Source organism: Polistes fuscatus, unplaced genomic scaffold (assembly GCF_010416935.1).
Source record: "Polistes fuscatus isolate 324 unplaced genomic scaffold, CU_Pfus_HIC Scaffold5, whole genome shotgun sequence".
NCBI classification, from domain to species: Eukaryota; Metazoa; Arthropoda; class Insecta; order Hymenoptera; family Vespidae; genus Polistes; species Polistes fuscatus.
The window spans coordinates 13,028,002-13,044,645 of record NW_025113129.1 but is presented as its reverse complement, the minus strand read 5'-3'; the positions used below and the strand labels follow the sequence as shown (position 1 = coordinate 13,044,645).

Here is a 16,644-nt window from a genome sequence, read left to right as displayed (position 1 = left end):
AAAAATCGATACGATAAGAAAGTGAATATATTTAAAAGAAGATTCTCTCTCTCTCTCTCTCTCGAGGGACGATAGAATCCCCTCCCCCCCGCACATTCTTGTTAAATCGCACGATAGCTCCCCACGTGAATGTTGTTTCATACGCGACGAGGAGAACGAGAAAAGGGGAAGGAAAGAAAAAAACATTTATCGATCAAAAACAGAATTAAGTTTCTTTTTGAAATTGGATACGAGGTAACTAGATACACGGATAACTGAATTTCTAATAAACGTTAATAAACTTCTCGCGCGTATACGCGATTATGCCACACATTTTCATTAGATTATTATTCTCTCCCCAACATCGTGCGAGCGCGGGGTGGTACGTACCCATTGTACGAGCATAAATTATTTCCCCCCCCCCTTTTTTATATTCGATATCAGCAAATCAAATCGGAATGGAAATAAATTGATCGAAAGGCGAGGGGAAGTAGGAAAAAAGAAATAAAAACAATAATTGCGAACCCACGCAAGAGTTTTTCTTTCGAGATCCTAGAGACACGCGAATTGCATTTCAGTTTGCATCGGGACAAAGGAAACGGCTAGGACAAATTTTGGTCTCTTGGCTCCTACCCACCCCCCCACTCCCACTCTCTCTCTCTCTCTTTTTGTTCGTTTTCGCGAAGTTTAGTCGAGGATAGAAAGGGGGCGGTAGGGGGAAGAGAGAAAGTCACAGGAGGACGTCCCCGTGGTTAAAACGGGTGAGACCAAAAGAGAGGCGCGCGAGTCCCTGGAATGCCTTTTCGAGTTTCTCTCGCCAAGTGGCCATCAGTTCGGAGCGCCGCCACGCCATGGCATCCCATGGCATCCCATGCCATCCTCCCATCCATGCCCAAGCCAACCGGAGTCAAACGAAATCACACGGATTTACATATTATGATTTACATCCTTGTCCTCTGCCTCTTCTCTTCTCTTCTTCTTCTTCTTCTTCTTGCCGTCTTCTACTACCACATACTTGCAACAACCAACACCATCCCTCTCGTCATTGTCGTTGTACTCCTCCTCCTCCTCCTCCTCCTCCCAACCCGACCACCATAACGACCATCACCACCATCTACCCTTCCCCGTTGTTTCTTTTTGTTACTTTACTCATCTTACTCGTTCAAATTTCGTCTCAACTATGTATATGAAGTACTATGACTACGATTGGATTCATAGTTACGACGAAAAATTCGAAAATTGTTCTTACTTTCATGAATGAAGGATGAGAAAGGTTGGAAGGAAAAATGTTATTTTATTTTGTACCCATTCGCGCTTCCTCAACTTCATTCCTTTCGGTCTCGTTTCGCTTTCTCGAAGAGAAGAACCAGTTTATATACCGGGAGTCTCTAATGCGTGATAGCACACATAAGTATGAAATTAAAATCTAATTACCGGTTGTTCGTACGCTAAAACCGTCCATTTATTGCGATTAGTCCGGTTCGATCCGCCGCTTTTTGTCACGCCACCCTAGACGATGTAAGCGAGTAAATACTTAGTTGATATTAGATGCGTATAAACGTGTGCGCGTGTATGCGCATGCGTTTATGTTCGTGAAGAAATGTATATGTATGTGTGTGTGCGTGCGTGTGTATTATATTAAAAGGTAAATGATTTTTCTAGTGTTTTTATTAAGAAATTATTTATGCGTTAAGAAATAATCTATGTAATCGTGTTTGCTATCTTATTAATTTGTATTTAGTGAAAGTAATTCGTTGATGTAAAAAAAAAGAAAAAAAAAGATGAAAGAAGGAGGAGATATTTTTAATCGATAAAAACCATTTTCTAAGTTAGATTTTCTTTTCGAAGAGGAAGGAAAGTTTATATACTTCAAAGGAACGCGACGATAACGTTCTATACCTTTACGGTATCCCATGTATATATGTACTTCTATATACGTTGATATATATGTGTGTGTGTAGGTATATATAGTTGAGGGTAACGAGTACTGGCACTCTCGACGCCGCGTTAATAATAATTATCTCGTCGTAGAGCAGAAACGTCGGGTACGATACGGTGAAGGCCACCAAGAAGGAAAGAACGTGAGAATTATATGGGGGTGAGAGAGAGAGAAAGAGAGAGAGAGTACATGCGTGTTTGGAAAACAGTTTTGATTTTCTAATCTTTGAATTCATATACTTTTCATTGACCTATGATCTTTTTAAATTATTACACTTATCTTGCTTTATATCAAAATATACTCGAGTTTAAATATGTTTTATTCTTTTTTACATACTGTTAAACATTTCAATCGGTATACTTTCAAAAGATATTACAAATTTCGTTTGCATAAATAAGCACAAATTTGATAATTTTTACGGGAAGAAAAAATTGATATTAAAAAAATATAAGAGTAAGAGATAATAAAAAGAAGAGTGTTGTGCGAAGAATATATGTTGAGAATGGAAAAAGTCAACTAGACCGCGGAATGGGTTGGAAAAGTTGACGCGGGGTCTCGACGCGTGCCAGGTCGTGGCCACAAATATAATACCCCGGCTACCCACGTTATTGGAGACGCAGAAAATCGAGGAATGCCGTGCATTATCGCACACAGCCCACAGCCTCGGGCCCGAATGCGAGAAACGTACCACCGACTATCGATACGTATTTACACGTACGAGTTCGCGATGCAGCCAGTCGCGTAGGCACCGAAGGGTCCTCCTACTGTCACTGGATTCCAACTTTTCTCTCTCTCTCTCTCTCTCTTTCTCTTTCTTGCAACAAAAACGAACAGCATCAGCAGTACCACCACAATCTTCCTTCTTTTCTTTTCTTTTCTATCTAACAATTCGTTTCGCGAATCCTCCGTTTTTCTTATCGTTGCACAAGTTTCTACTAAGATTTCGAATAGTATTACAAATGAACTTTCTATATATATATAAATATCGTCGTCCACATTTGGGAGGTTTTAATTCTTGTTTACACAATTAAGAAAATGACCGGAGTACAAACTCGCGAGGTGACACCTAACTCGTCCCAAGACAATTTCCACTATTCGTCATTTCTCGACCATTTAAGGAAACGTGTCCGGCATGTAAAAGTAAAACGGTAGGAATAGAACATGGAAAAAAAAGAAAGAGAGAGAGAGAGAGAGAAAAGATTGAGAACGCGCAACACGGAATGCGTATCCGAACTGTGAACGTTCCAAAAGAGAGATTCTTTTATTCTAAAAAAAAAAAAAGAAAAAAAACCTCTCAACATTTTCTTCTGACAGAAGAATTGACACAAAAAAAGAAACTGTCGGGGATTTGATGAATACTAAACACAATAAATGAATACATTAAATATAATACTTTTACGGTAAAATTAAGAAATATAAAAAGAGGAACGAGTTTGGACCACCAAAGTTGGCTCCCAAAAATTGGACTTGGTCTATTAACATGAAATAGAAGAAAAAAAATATTTAAAAAAAAGAGCGGATAAATATTTCATTAGGAAAATTAGTAGTAGTAGTAGTAGTAGTATATGACAAAGCGACGAAAACATTTCCGATAAGCATACTTCTGTCCTCCCCCCCCAGCCACCCTTTTTACGAGAAACGTGCTTTACGCGGTTGCACGCTCATATGCGGCTGCACGCTCATATGCGGCTCCAATGTACTTACTTACTTACGTTCGAGCGTGTCGCGCAAGAGAGTTGCTCGACCAGCGCATTCTTTTTTCTCTCTCTCTCTCTCTCTCTCTTTTTTAGTTCTTTCCGACCACTACTACTACTATAACCAGCATCACCAACACATCTCAACCATCTTAGTAGCAACCACCCCCTCTCTTTGGTACAACTCTCTCGCCACCGCCTTCACCTCCTACTTCGTTCCTTTCTTCTTTTCCTCCTCGCTGTGGAACGCGTGTCATATCCCACGTAAGTGAACTTTCTATGTGTCGAGTATATCAGTGTGTGTACACAAACCCACGTTTATCTCTTTCCGTCTCTAACTATCTCTCTCTCTCTCTCACTCTCTCTTTTTCTTTTTCTCGCATATACTCGTTTATTCCCTTCCTTCCTTCCTTTCTTTATTTCTTCCTTCCTTCCTTCTTATTCTTATTCTTATTATTATTATTATTATTATTATTATTATTCTTCTTCTCATAATCGACGAAGCAGACTTTCTCTCGGAAGCTCGATATGTTCCAGCCCACCCGGCGAAAGCATCTCGTTCCTACGTGATTGGTTAAAGGCCAATAAGATATACATATACATACATATATATATATGTGTAGATATTTATGTATGTATATGAATTGGTGATTACGAAAGTGGTCTAATGTAAATCACATAATATATTTGTACGTTTCGAAATATTTTGATATTTGCATTTGAGTTCATTTATTTAACAATTGTTTTTTTATTTTCTAAAATAAAGATCGAGTAATGTTATGTATAATTTGTTAATTAGATCACTTTGTTAATCAATTGGTTTTCCAATGAACGAAATTATTCGATACTTTTATTTTCTACACTTCGGAATTTTGAGTATCCTTAATATTTGAAAAGTTATGGGGTTTTGGATATTATTTTTGATATTAGGAAATATTTGACGACTGTTATCGGCACTAACTAACACGCAGGTATTACAGCATCACCGAGAGAAATTAATCGGCCATCTAATTCTCGATTTCGCGGAACGGATGGATTATCTTCTTCTTCTCTCTATCGTTTTACGTTATATGTAGTATAGTACTTTCGATAAAGTGTTATGGTGTCTAATGTTAGGGTTACCATCCTTTGTTTCATATTATTTTTCTATCGATAATGTGATAAATTCGTGCGATTACTTTTCATTCGATTGCTTGTTAATAATCTTTAAGCGTTAATTGCGAGAGAATATTTTTCAATTTCCTAAGTGTGCAGAAACAAGTTTTTAGATCATTATTTAAAAAAAATAAACTCAATTAACTCTTTTTTCAAACTTTCAACTAATTTTTCGTATCTTTTTTTTATTACTTCTAAAACTACAAATTGAAGAACTGTTAGGATACTTAAAGAAAAAGATTAATAAATCTTAGAAAATTATACTTTTCATCTCGTAGATGTATCTTGATATCTTTCTATCTTTCTCTATCTTTTTCTATCTCATTTTAGAAAATTGATATTACCACGATTTTCACGCACAACTGACCCGGAGCAATGCAAAGATATACTAACTTCTAGCATTACGACGATGCTTCCTCGATTTCAATTTCCGAATTGTGTTGATTATTTGAATTATAGGATACATTCGCAAGCCATCGCAGGATGTCGTATATCCGCTTATCTATTCACCGAAGATGCAAATACAAGTGTTTCTTATGATCAAGAATATGCGGATGTAGTATAAACACCGTTTACTGGATATCAGGATTTCGTTTCTACTTAATTCTTTTCTATTTCTTTTCTTTTTTCTTTTCTTTTTTCAACCCATTAACTCGCGTTTCACAACGTACCCTGATTTTCAATAATTAATAAGTCGTTTCCTGCATCTACTTCGAGCCCATAAAAATATAAATATAAATACCTGCAATATTACTAATACTAATTTATTGTGTTACGTTATTATATTTCTCGCTTTTCGAATTTAATTTTATTCGCTTTCTTGAAGGAACAAAAAAAAAAGAGAAAAGAAACAAATTAGAGAAACGTATTTTAAACGGAGAATTTATACGAAACATTCTTATATTACTTTCTAACGTATATATTTTTGTTCTAAATCATAAATAATATATAATTAAAGTATATATTATTATTATTATTATTATTATTTCTCTTATCATTAGATTAAATAATTAATTAGATTATTAAATTTCTACTTTCTTCGTTATTAACCAATGGTTGACGATGATGGTTATTGAAAAAAATAAAAAACAACAAGAAAATATTATCATCGATTTATTAAATCACGAAAATCCGATTCCCACGATATCGAAGGATCTTCTTGATTCGATTAAGAGGTTAACGCGAGATTGCTAGCATGTTTCGAATACGGGAACGAGAGTCACGCACACGTCAAACCCTTTTACTTATATAAAACTTGTATACACAACTCACGCCTGTTAGAACTAAACGCAAATCTTTCGAATTTTGTCTTCTTTTTACCGATTACTTTTAGTTTGACTGACGAGAACGATAGGAAAAGTTTTGCACAACGATTAGTATAATAGAAATAGAGGTCATACGAAAATTTTATATATATATTTTTACGAATACATATTCCGAATGAATACATTCGACTGGAATCAGTTGAAAGAAATATTTGATTCTCCGTTGCGTGGATATTCCAACATGTGAGGAGTGACCCTCTTCGGTGTGTTGTTCCTTCATTCGCTCGCATGTAAAATTCATAAGAAAAATACTATTCCTCTCTTTCTCTCATCGCGATTCTCTCATTCTCCTTCTTCTTCTTCTTCTTTTTCTTTTTATCTACGAACTTTGGAAACAAATCTTCTTTTTATACGAATTAGTAAGTATTATCAAAATGATAAAAACAACAATTTAGTAATTCAACTATCAAACATTTGTACATATTATTCAATCTATTTAAAATAACCGAAAGAGTAATAATACCGATTGATAAATAAAATCAAAGAAAAAAAAAGTGTTAATAATAATCATTTTCTAATCATCGTAATTAATATCCGATTATTCCCCTAATAATTTGGATAATTGAAACATCGAAGAATTTTACGTTGAAACAGGAATGCTCGTATTCCCCGAGCCGATCGGGTGATTTCAACGACGGTTGTTAAATGGTGGCGGTGTTCTGGGTGTGCTGTTATGGCGGGGATGCCAGCCAGTAAGCAATAGAAAGAGAAAGAGAAAGAAGAAGAAGAAGTATAAGAAGAATAAGAAGAAAAAGCAGAAGCATTTCAGTAGCAACTTCGTACTTTGGTCATATTCTTGAGACTCTTCTCGCGTTATCTCAGGTTCAGCTTTTTTCAGGAGGCCCCCTCTTGGATAATACTTCGAACATCAATTTTATATATCTACACACACGCACGCACACACCTAGAAAAATATATTTATACATATATATATATATATCTATATATCGAGGAGAGTGTTTCCGTTAAAAAATGAGCCTCGTGCCGACGATGGCCACGCGGCCATAACGCGCCACGTAAAATCGGTGGCGTAACCGGTAGCATCGGCGGTCTTCTTTCAATTAATAACGTGATCATAGGTTGTTAGAGGTGAGCGAGCCAGACAATCCTCCCCACCTCATCTTTTCTCTCTCCTTTTTTTTTCTTTTTTTAATTCTTTTTCCTCCCCCCCCCTCTTTCCCTCTCTCTCTCTCTCTCTCTTCTTCTTCTTCTTCTTAAACCTCTTATCCTTTTCCTTCCTCACACACGTCACTCCACTTACGTTCCACCTATTTTTTTTCACCACCACCGTTCCTCATCGCCCCTTTTTACTCCCTCCCATCGTTTTTTCTCATCCCGATCGACCACCTTCTTCTTTTCATTTATCCCCCTTCATCTTCCCCACCCCCTTCCCCTTCCTCCCCCCTCTCTCTCACTCACTCTCGTGGTCTGTTCTGATCTTCTTTCTTTCTTTCTTTCCTTCTTTCTTTCCTTCCTTCCTTCCTTCCTTCCTTCCTTCCCTACCTACCTAATTTGTCAACGACGTTTCCCAAATTCGTCCGGCAAATTAATGAACCGGATTCACCGTCTCGCCTCGATAAAGTTCGATTAATAACCAGCTGCTGTTGCTGCTGCTGCTGATGCTGATGCTGATGCTGATGCTGATGCTACTACCATAATTAATACCTTATACTCTCTACCTAACTTTGAAATTCTTTTTTAAGACAACGTAAGAAGAAACGTATTAGAAAAATAGATATTGATGTTTATTATAATCGTTCATTAACACCACGGCCGGGTATCTTCTAAAATATCTAAACTGATCGTCATCTTCTTCTTCTTCTTCTTCTTCTTCCTTTTTTTTCTTCATTTTTTGTTAAGCTATCGAATCTTTTCATCTCCGTTTCGATCGGTTTTACTATTTGTTTCTTTTTACCCCGAATCCGATTAACCGATTTGATTTTTTTCTTTTCGACGGTGCAGAGCAACGTCGAATGTTTACGAACCGATTATCAAACCTATTAATTTATTTATAAAGATCGGTTTAGATAACGGGTACTCGCGTAAGGTAAAATATCTGGCCCAATTACGCGAACTTCATTAGCACCTTTTTTTTTTTACCACTTGATTTTATTCGATCGTACTAATTTTTCCGTTCACGTGATCATCATCGCGATGAGATTCGCAAAAAGGGGGAAGAAAAAGAAAGAAATCGGGGGAAGAGGGGGGGGATACGTTCGTATGCGAGAGCAAACGTGACACTTTATTATCATTATTATTATTATCATTATTATTATTATTATTATTATTATTATTATTATTGTTATTACATTTTCTTGTTTTAATTTAATTGTCTTTTTATTTGAATTGAAAAAGATAAGGACCGTTCAAGAGGTCCGATCGTCAGGCCCAGATAGGAACTAACACGCGAGACGAAATCGTTTGGCGTTTCTACTCTGCCATGCCAATTACGCAATTTGGTCTTCCGATTTCGAACGATAAAACCCTCGGAGAGCTCAATGCCACGTCAAAAAAAACGTTGGAATATAAATTCGACGATTATTACCAACTTGTCGCACGTTCATTAGCACTCGAAACCGAAAGAAACGAACGAGTAAAATAAAAGAGGCCCCTCCCCCTTCCCCCCTCCCCCTCCCCACCCCCCGAGGACACTTTGGGTTAACGTTCATTTTTATTTTTTTTTAATTTCAAGCGCGTTTAATCGTACAACACAACTCGGGGACGCGAATACGAATATTCTCCGAATCTCTGGAGAAAAAAAAGCAACAACAACAACCCTTCTTCTTCTTCTTCTTCTTCGATAATTGCGATAATTATAATTTTAACAAATTTTCACTCTTTAATTTGTATTAATTATTACGCGTTTAACCAAAACCCTTTCTATCAGAATGCACCAGAAAATTCGTGCGATTTTTAATGTACATTTCCGAAGTTAATGGTTTTGTTCGTAACACGATAAACGCACTCGAACTTTTGGTTCACCCTAACATTAGATAAATCCTGATTTCGATCTATGATTATTTGTACATTAATTAATATCCAATTACAATTTATTTCAAATAAATGTTGTAATTGTACGGCAACCCAAATACGTAAAACCCGAGTTAATTAATTAATTAATTGGATAATAGTTTACGTAATTGTAACCTCGTACGGTACGTTATTAACCCCCTCCCCTCACCCCCCCCTGATAAAAATGTCTCGGTAGTTTTGCTCGTTTCGGTGCAAAAAAAAAAAAAAAGAAAAATAAAAAGAAAATAAAAAAGAATAAAAATAAAACGTCGCGATTCGCGTATGAAAAATTTAGTCGAGTGGTTTCGTCACACGGGTCAGTCAATGCTACGAATATTCATTACTCTTCGTTTGACCGGTATTGTAATATAATTTTAACGAATCCTGTGCGAACCTGTCCGAAATGAAAATAAGATTCAGTCGTACTTTCAAAAGGATGATCCATCACTGGACGGCCTGACGGATCTTCCACAAAGAACATCTGCCCTGAACGATGGTCCATAAGTGAGAGAAAGAGAGAATGAGAGGGAAAGAAAAAAAAAGAAGGGAACTGGCTCTTATTTGTGAGATAGAAAGAAGTGGGGAGGGGGGAGGTTGCTGCTAAATTCGGTTTTAGCACGGATGCTGATTATTCTAACAAAAAATAGGCAGCCTGTTATCATGATAATACACCTAACTTTACGCGAACCTAATACTTTTCTTTTTTTTTTTTTAAACATATTTTATGTACATATAATATTTATTTTTTTTTCTACATAATATTTATTTTATTATATTTTCGATAATTTTTGGTTTTCTTTTTCTCTTTATGTAACAATGGGTTATTCGCGTAAAATTTGTGAATAAACGAAATAGACGAAATATTATAAAAATAATAAAAACAAATTGAACGACCGGAAGAAAAAAAAAAGCAGAACAACACAACGTACTTAACAGGGATATTCCGCGTGCGTGTGAGTGTGTGAGCAATAATTGGTGAATTTGTACGGAACGATTCGAATTCATTCCGATTAGTAACGTAATTAATCGTATAATTAGAGTTAGAGTGTGTGTTGTGTGGAGTTGAAAGAAAATATATGGTAGGATTTCGAAAAGCATTAGTTGCATATTGTGTTATTGTTGAATAAAACCTGCCACGGGAGACCTATTGAAAATCATCCGTATAATTATCTTATACCCTGCACATTCGCCGTAATTACGATGCACGGACTCTTCGTAGATACGTATTTACCTACACATACACATTTATACATAATATTAGGCGCGTATGTGTGATTGGTAGGTAAGAGAGTAGAAAAATATTATTCCGAGGGTAAGAGAAAACGGAAACACGGTGACACGGTTAAGGAAATTCGGTACATGAGAAATCCTTTTAGCTTATTTTTTCTTCTATTACTTGGTAAAAATCATTTCAAACTATTTCACGCATATCCTATTTCGATCATCTGGTTTTACGTTATGCCAAAGCGAAACTGGTTGGTCAGGGTGGGGAAGAGGGGGCTGACGTTAGAGTAGAAAAATATGACGAACTATTATTTTCTAAAAAATAAGAGTTGTTCGAGAAATGAAAATAATAATAATAATAATAATAATAAACTATGGGAAGGGAGAGATGCGTCACGTTATGGGATTTCTTTATTTTTCTTACATGACACATTTACTTGACCTCCCCCGCTAGTTAAAAGTTTCCACGAGGAGGTACGACATTTAAGACGAGTCTTGCGGTTGGCCGTAACTTATAGCATACCCGGTATAAATTCAATACCCTTTGGAATATCTTCGAAGGGAGACGGCGAAAAGTCGTCTGCCGATGAAAATAAGAAGAATGAGAAGAAAAAGACGACGAGGAATAAGAAATAAGAAAAAGCTGAACGAGGGGGATGGTAAAAAGAAAAGCACTAAAGTTGGGTAAAGTCTTATCTAAAGAGGAGGTAGGGGGAGGGGGGGTGGAATATTGCGTGGAAGAGAAAGAGAGTCACCAACCGCAGTGGAAACTTTGAGGGCTTCCTCGACGGGTCGGCGGAGCCCCCTCACCCTCCCCCTGGTCTTTCTTCTTTTTTAATTGCATCGTCTCGAGACAACGCAGAACGAGAGGGAAAGAGAAAGGAAAGGAAAGGGGAAAAAAATTAAAAAAAAAAGATGAAGATGAAGAAGAATAAGAGAAGGAAGGGTGGGGAAGGGTAGGGTAGGGTGGGGAAGGGTAGGGAAGGGTAGGGAAGGGTAGGGTAGGGTGTGTGTCGCATGCGCAACACTGTGTGTGCAAGCCGCCGCCCCACCAAAGAAGAATACATCCAACAAGGTGCATCGTCCTTCGACGATCCTCCTTTGACGCCTTTCGGTTAGGATCTCCTCCGCTCGAAGCGGCCGGGACACGGTGCTGATGCAATTTGTTATACAATCCGACGTGGTCACGAGACACGTCGAGTCGTTAAGAATTTTACGCCGATCTCTTAATGGACTCCCGGCACCAACTTCTCCTTTCGAACTCTGATCCTTTCTTTTCTTTTCTTTCTCTTTCTCTTTCTCTTTCTCTTTTCTTTTTATTATTATTATTAAAGTTATACTTATTTTGGCGCGTTTAGGAAAATGTGATGGGAGTGTGGATTTTTTTCCGAGCACATGGAAAAATCGACACCACGAAGTTTGTCTCTGTATTTTTACGATGCGCGGCAAAGCGATTTCAAATTTACGGCATGAAGTCGTCTTTTCTCTTCTTCTTCCTCTTTTTTTTTTCTTAAGCGGGTCACCCATCCAAGTACTAATCGTACTCAGCGCTGCTTGACTCAAATGATCGAGCGGGAACCAATGCTATCACAGCGCCATGGCCGTTTTTAAAGTTATTTTTGAGATTATTGAGGTTATATTTGTTTTGATACGCAAAATAAGTATAACTTCAGAAATTCAGAAATTCAGGTAACACGCGAAGTTTCTCTTTCTCTTTCTTTCTCGAGGAGTCGTAAAATTAGAACTAAATGAAAATAATGAGAAGAAAGTGTAAGTGAATGAGAGAGAGAGGGGGGGGCGAGGAAAAAAAAAGAGGGAAAAGGGATGAAGTGTGCCAGGTAGTACATATGCAAAAGAGTCAACATATCATGCTAACTAACATATCATTCGTAATAAAGATACATACTTACAAGGAAGGATAACTGGTTATGGACGATTACATAACAGAGAGAAGCTGCGATCTGGAGTTCAGTGGTGCATAAAGAATCCTCATTAATACACGTTACGTTATTCCGATGTTCGTAGTATTTTATGAGCCTTCCCCGAGAAGAGAAATTAGAAATTCTTCTTTGATTTGGTTTGGTTGGCAACGATTCTTTTAACCACCCTCTATCGGGACGACTTCTATTCAAATTTACAGAAGAAGAAGAAGAAGAAGAAGAGAATGAGATGTGCGAGAACCGGTGGAAAACCGGAAAGAACTCGTGAAAAAGGAATAAACAGGTCCCTGGTGAGACAAGTTCAAGGACACCACAAGGGATAAAGAAAGAAAGAAAGAAAGAAAAAAGGAGAGACACGGATATCGATTACGAAGTCGGCGAAACGTAATTAATTACGGCCAGTACCCTCGGAGTACTCTCTTTTCTCGAGACCGAAGCCCGTTCGCGAAACCCAAACGAGCTCGCAAAACCTATACACGAGTTTAAATGTTTACTCGCTGCGCGCATTTATCGACCAACTGCTGTTTTATACCTAAAAACCATTTCTTATTTCGAATAAAAGGTTATCGTATATAATTCTGTTGAAATACTTTCGTTAAAAAACGATTACTTAAACTATGAGACATTCTATTCGTGGGAAATTTAGATCGTAACGATGTCAAATTTCTAACTTATGAAGGATGAGGGATGAGGGATGATGATGATGATGATGGTTTGGGTTGTATCGATGGTTGATACTTATTGTGTAAATAAAAGGATGTCTTGTAAAGAAGAAGAGGAGAAGACGCAGGGGCCCACCCTGACTTACAAGACGTCTTGTAATTTAACTTTTGAAAGACAATAAGATATATCGACGATACTCACGACTAATAGCCCTGTTTTCTTCTTCCTCCGACGACACCGTCACTCCAAAGACAATTTGACTCACCGATAAATACGTCCACGCTGTGTTCAACCTCTCCTCTTTCATAAGAGGAGTACAAACGAGTGACGGGAATATTATATGCGACCCATGAAACCTCGTTCCATCTCTCGGCCATTTACAACTCTCCATCATGAGGCCTCCTCTCTCTCTCGTGTAGGACGATTTCTTGCTTAGGACGAGAAAGGACCAAACTTAGAAAGAGAGAGAGAGAGCTGAGATGAACGGGGAAGAATCAAGATGGCCGACATAGAAACGCAACTCTGCCGATAAATCTTAAAGAATATAATTCTCCTGAGTTAATAATATGTATTCAAATTTAGCAAATTCCATTAATGACAGGAAGAAGAAGAAGACAGTGACGCCTACAATTTTTTAATGTTACTTCTTTTCTACTTAAATTTATCTCATTGTCAAATAATTGTGACGATATTTTAACTTAAAGAACAACAAAAATATAAATATAAGGAACTATTAGTCTCTCGTAACGTATCATAGATATATATCTTATTGTCTGCGGGTCCGTTATATATACAGAATTATGGTGTACCCTTAAACTCCTCCTCTTCCTCCTCGTTGTCGTCGTCGTCGTCGTCGTCGTCGTCGTCGTTGTCGTGGCCTATGGGGGCCCCCACGAAGACACATTATTAATCGGGTGATGTCAGTGATTCGACCCCTCATAGAGAACCCATAGGACCCCGTTTGGTAAAAGGGACAACGACGTAGACTCGAGGTGAGGCACAGAGGAAGTATTCGAAGAAGAAGAAGAAGAAGAGAAAGAAGAAGAAGAAGAAGAAGGTATCGACGAAGGAGGTGGTGGTGGTGGTGGTGGTGGTGGCAGTCGTGGCCGAGGATGTCGAGCGAAGTTGGGGAGGTGGGGTGAAGGGGACTTTAGGGTGGTAGGGTAGTGGGATGGGGGTGCAGTGGGGTGGGGAGGGGAAGCAGAAGAATGGGACTCACTTCGTGCATGACCCAAAGAAACCCCCGCTGAGCGACTCGATCCGATCCGCTGATCCCCGACCGCGCTGACGCAGATACCATCTTTCCTTGCACTCCGAATGCTCTCTCCGGGCGTTTCTTACCGCCCATATACCCTCTCTCGGATACTCCTTTCGAAGTAGAGAAGAAATATCCGAGAGACAGCTATATGAGCGCACTGATTTGTCCGCTTATTGTTGGCCCCGTTGCCCGGTGTCGCTGTGTTCTTTACTTCTTCTTCTTCTTCTTCTTCTTTCTCTCCTTCTTTCATATTGAGAAAGAGAAACTAAACTTTCTTTCATTCCTACTTACTTGCTCCTTTGCTTTCCTTTGCTTTGCTTTGGTTTGCTTTACTTGCTAGCTTGGCTTTCTCTTTCTTCTCGATTCTATTTTTTTTCCTCTTTATATTATTATTATTCTCTCCGATGGCTCAGTGATCCTTCGATAATCGAACCAATCGAAACTTTACGTGGAGATATATACATATACTTCGTTCATTTCTTTGAAATGTTCAATATCATTCAGAAATTTGGTATATGTCGGACAAATCGTTTATCGAGATAAATATATACGTAACCGATATGAATTTTCATTAGATGCTATGGATTTTGTTGGGATACGTTAAAAAAAAAAAAAAAAAAAAGAAGGAAAGAAGCACGCAACGCGTTACTTCATACATTATTCGATTATCGATTCGTATTTACATAAAGTAAGAATAATTTTCAATCGATTCTAGCAAGGTTATCGCGATAATACGCGATCGAACATGCTCAACTATTAAGTTTATCTTAAGATCGTGAGAAAGCATAGTTCCGCGTTAAAATATAGATACGATCGTCGGGCTGTCGATAATCGATTTAACGACTCTCGTCGATTCTATATAATTACTACTCGATAAGAGCTCGGTCGAAAAAAACTTCGATCCACGCGAATTGAGAGTTTCAAATTCTCATAAATTTATCTTTGGCCTCTGTATTTCACGCTATTTTACATATATATTGTGTGTGTATACGTGTATGCGTGTGTGTGTCGTACGTTGCCAACAAATAAATATGCGAATAAATTACAAACGAATAATCTATTCCTCTCGAGATGATGTTTTTTTATTTTTTCATCTATTTATTTTCTCTTATTTCTTTTTTTTTTTTTTTTTTTTTTTTTTTATTACTTTTACTCGACCATCCAAGACTTGTTACGTGTGCTTCTTCATCTTGGACACAATTTTTCTGACAATGGGGACAGTTATAATGTTTTATTGACTTCCCATTTAGTTTAGTCGGATTTATTACCGCGAAACGTGCCTCGGCTATTTGCCAAAGATATGTGTGTGTGTGTGTCTACTACATATATATATCTGGATAAGAAAGACACCGATATAGCTTAGGATACTTTATTACAACCACTTCGAAATCCGTTTTCACTTTGGAACGTGCCTAGCCAATAATCGATGCCATCTACTTCGTCAATGACAACGAGAGTCCAACTAATTATTAACAGAGAAGATGGATGCGTTCAAAAACTATCTTTTAAACTTCTCATTTCTAAGAGATAGAAATTACTTACGGACGTATTTATGTAACTCCAATATCAATTACTTGGGTTCGCAGCAGTCTCCTCCTCGTCGTTGTTCGCTTTCTTCCTCGCCCACGTGCTTTATTAAACAAAACAACACCAAAAAAAAAATATAAAATACACAAAATCTATGTCAATGAAATTACGTATTATTATTATTATTATTATTATTATTATTACAAATAGTTAACTAAATTATAAGTCAATGCTTTGAGAAATGATTAAATATTCATCGAAATTAAACGAAAATGATTAGAAATTTTGCTATAAGGAAAAACCATCCCGAGAACTTAGTCGAATAATTGTTAAATAGATAGTTGTTAACCTACTAAACTTGTCTACTTTTTTTTTCTCTCCTCCTCCTCCTCCTCCTCCTCCTCTTGCCCCTTCTTCTTCTTATTCTTCTTATTCTTCGTGTTCCGATATACCAACAAGGAGGCTTCTGGTACTCGCATAAACCTCGAACGCTGACGTGACTGAGAATTTAATGAAATGAGACATGCATAAGGCCGGAATCGAAAAAGTCCTCTTTCTCACGATTCTTCGCATGCATAACGTGACTTCGGCCGACTACAAACGTTCCTCCTCCTCCTCCTCCTCCTCCTCTTTTCTCCCTCCCCTCCTCCCCCCTGACCCCCCCTCTTTCTTTATCTTTCGTACACGTTCGTTTATAGTACTATATGATTACGCATAATTATATTTCAGGCTTAAGGGCATTAAACTAAGTTACCATTCTCATTAAATAAGTGCTGCGCCCTTTCCTTTAGCTTACCAAGGTAAAAGATTCTGTGTTCCATTCGGGGGAATTGATTAACGTTCGCCACTGACTACACCCTCCCCCTCCCTCCTCCTCCTCCCCTTTCCCTTCATTTCCTCGAGATATTTCTCGAGTGTTTTACGGCGG

The 16,644-nt window shown here is 37.7% G+C and overlaps 1 long non-coding RNA gene across 1 annotated transcript; it reads right to left on the bottom strand.

Moving 5' to 3' along the window:
* Positions 1-15,544: 15,544 nt before the first annotated feature.
* On the bottom strand, positions 15,545-16,094 carry LOC122522630. The gene is made up of 3 exons (XR_006305111.1): positions 16,070-16,094; positions 15,732-15,819; positions 15,545-15,651 (listed from the first exon to the last, which is right to left on the bottom strand). It is a non-coding gene; the product is annotated as an uncharacterized LOC122522630 (long non-coding RNA).
* Positions 16,095-16,644: the final 550 nt, after the last annotated feature.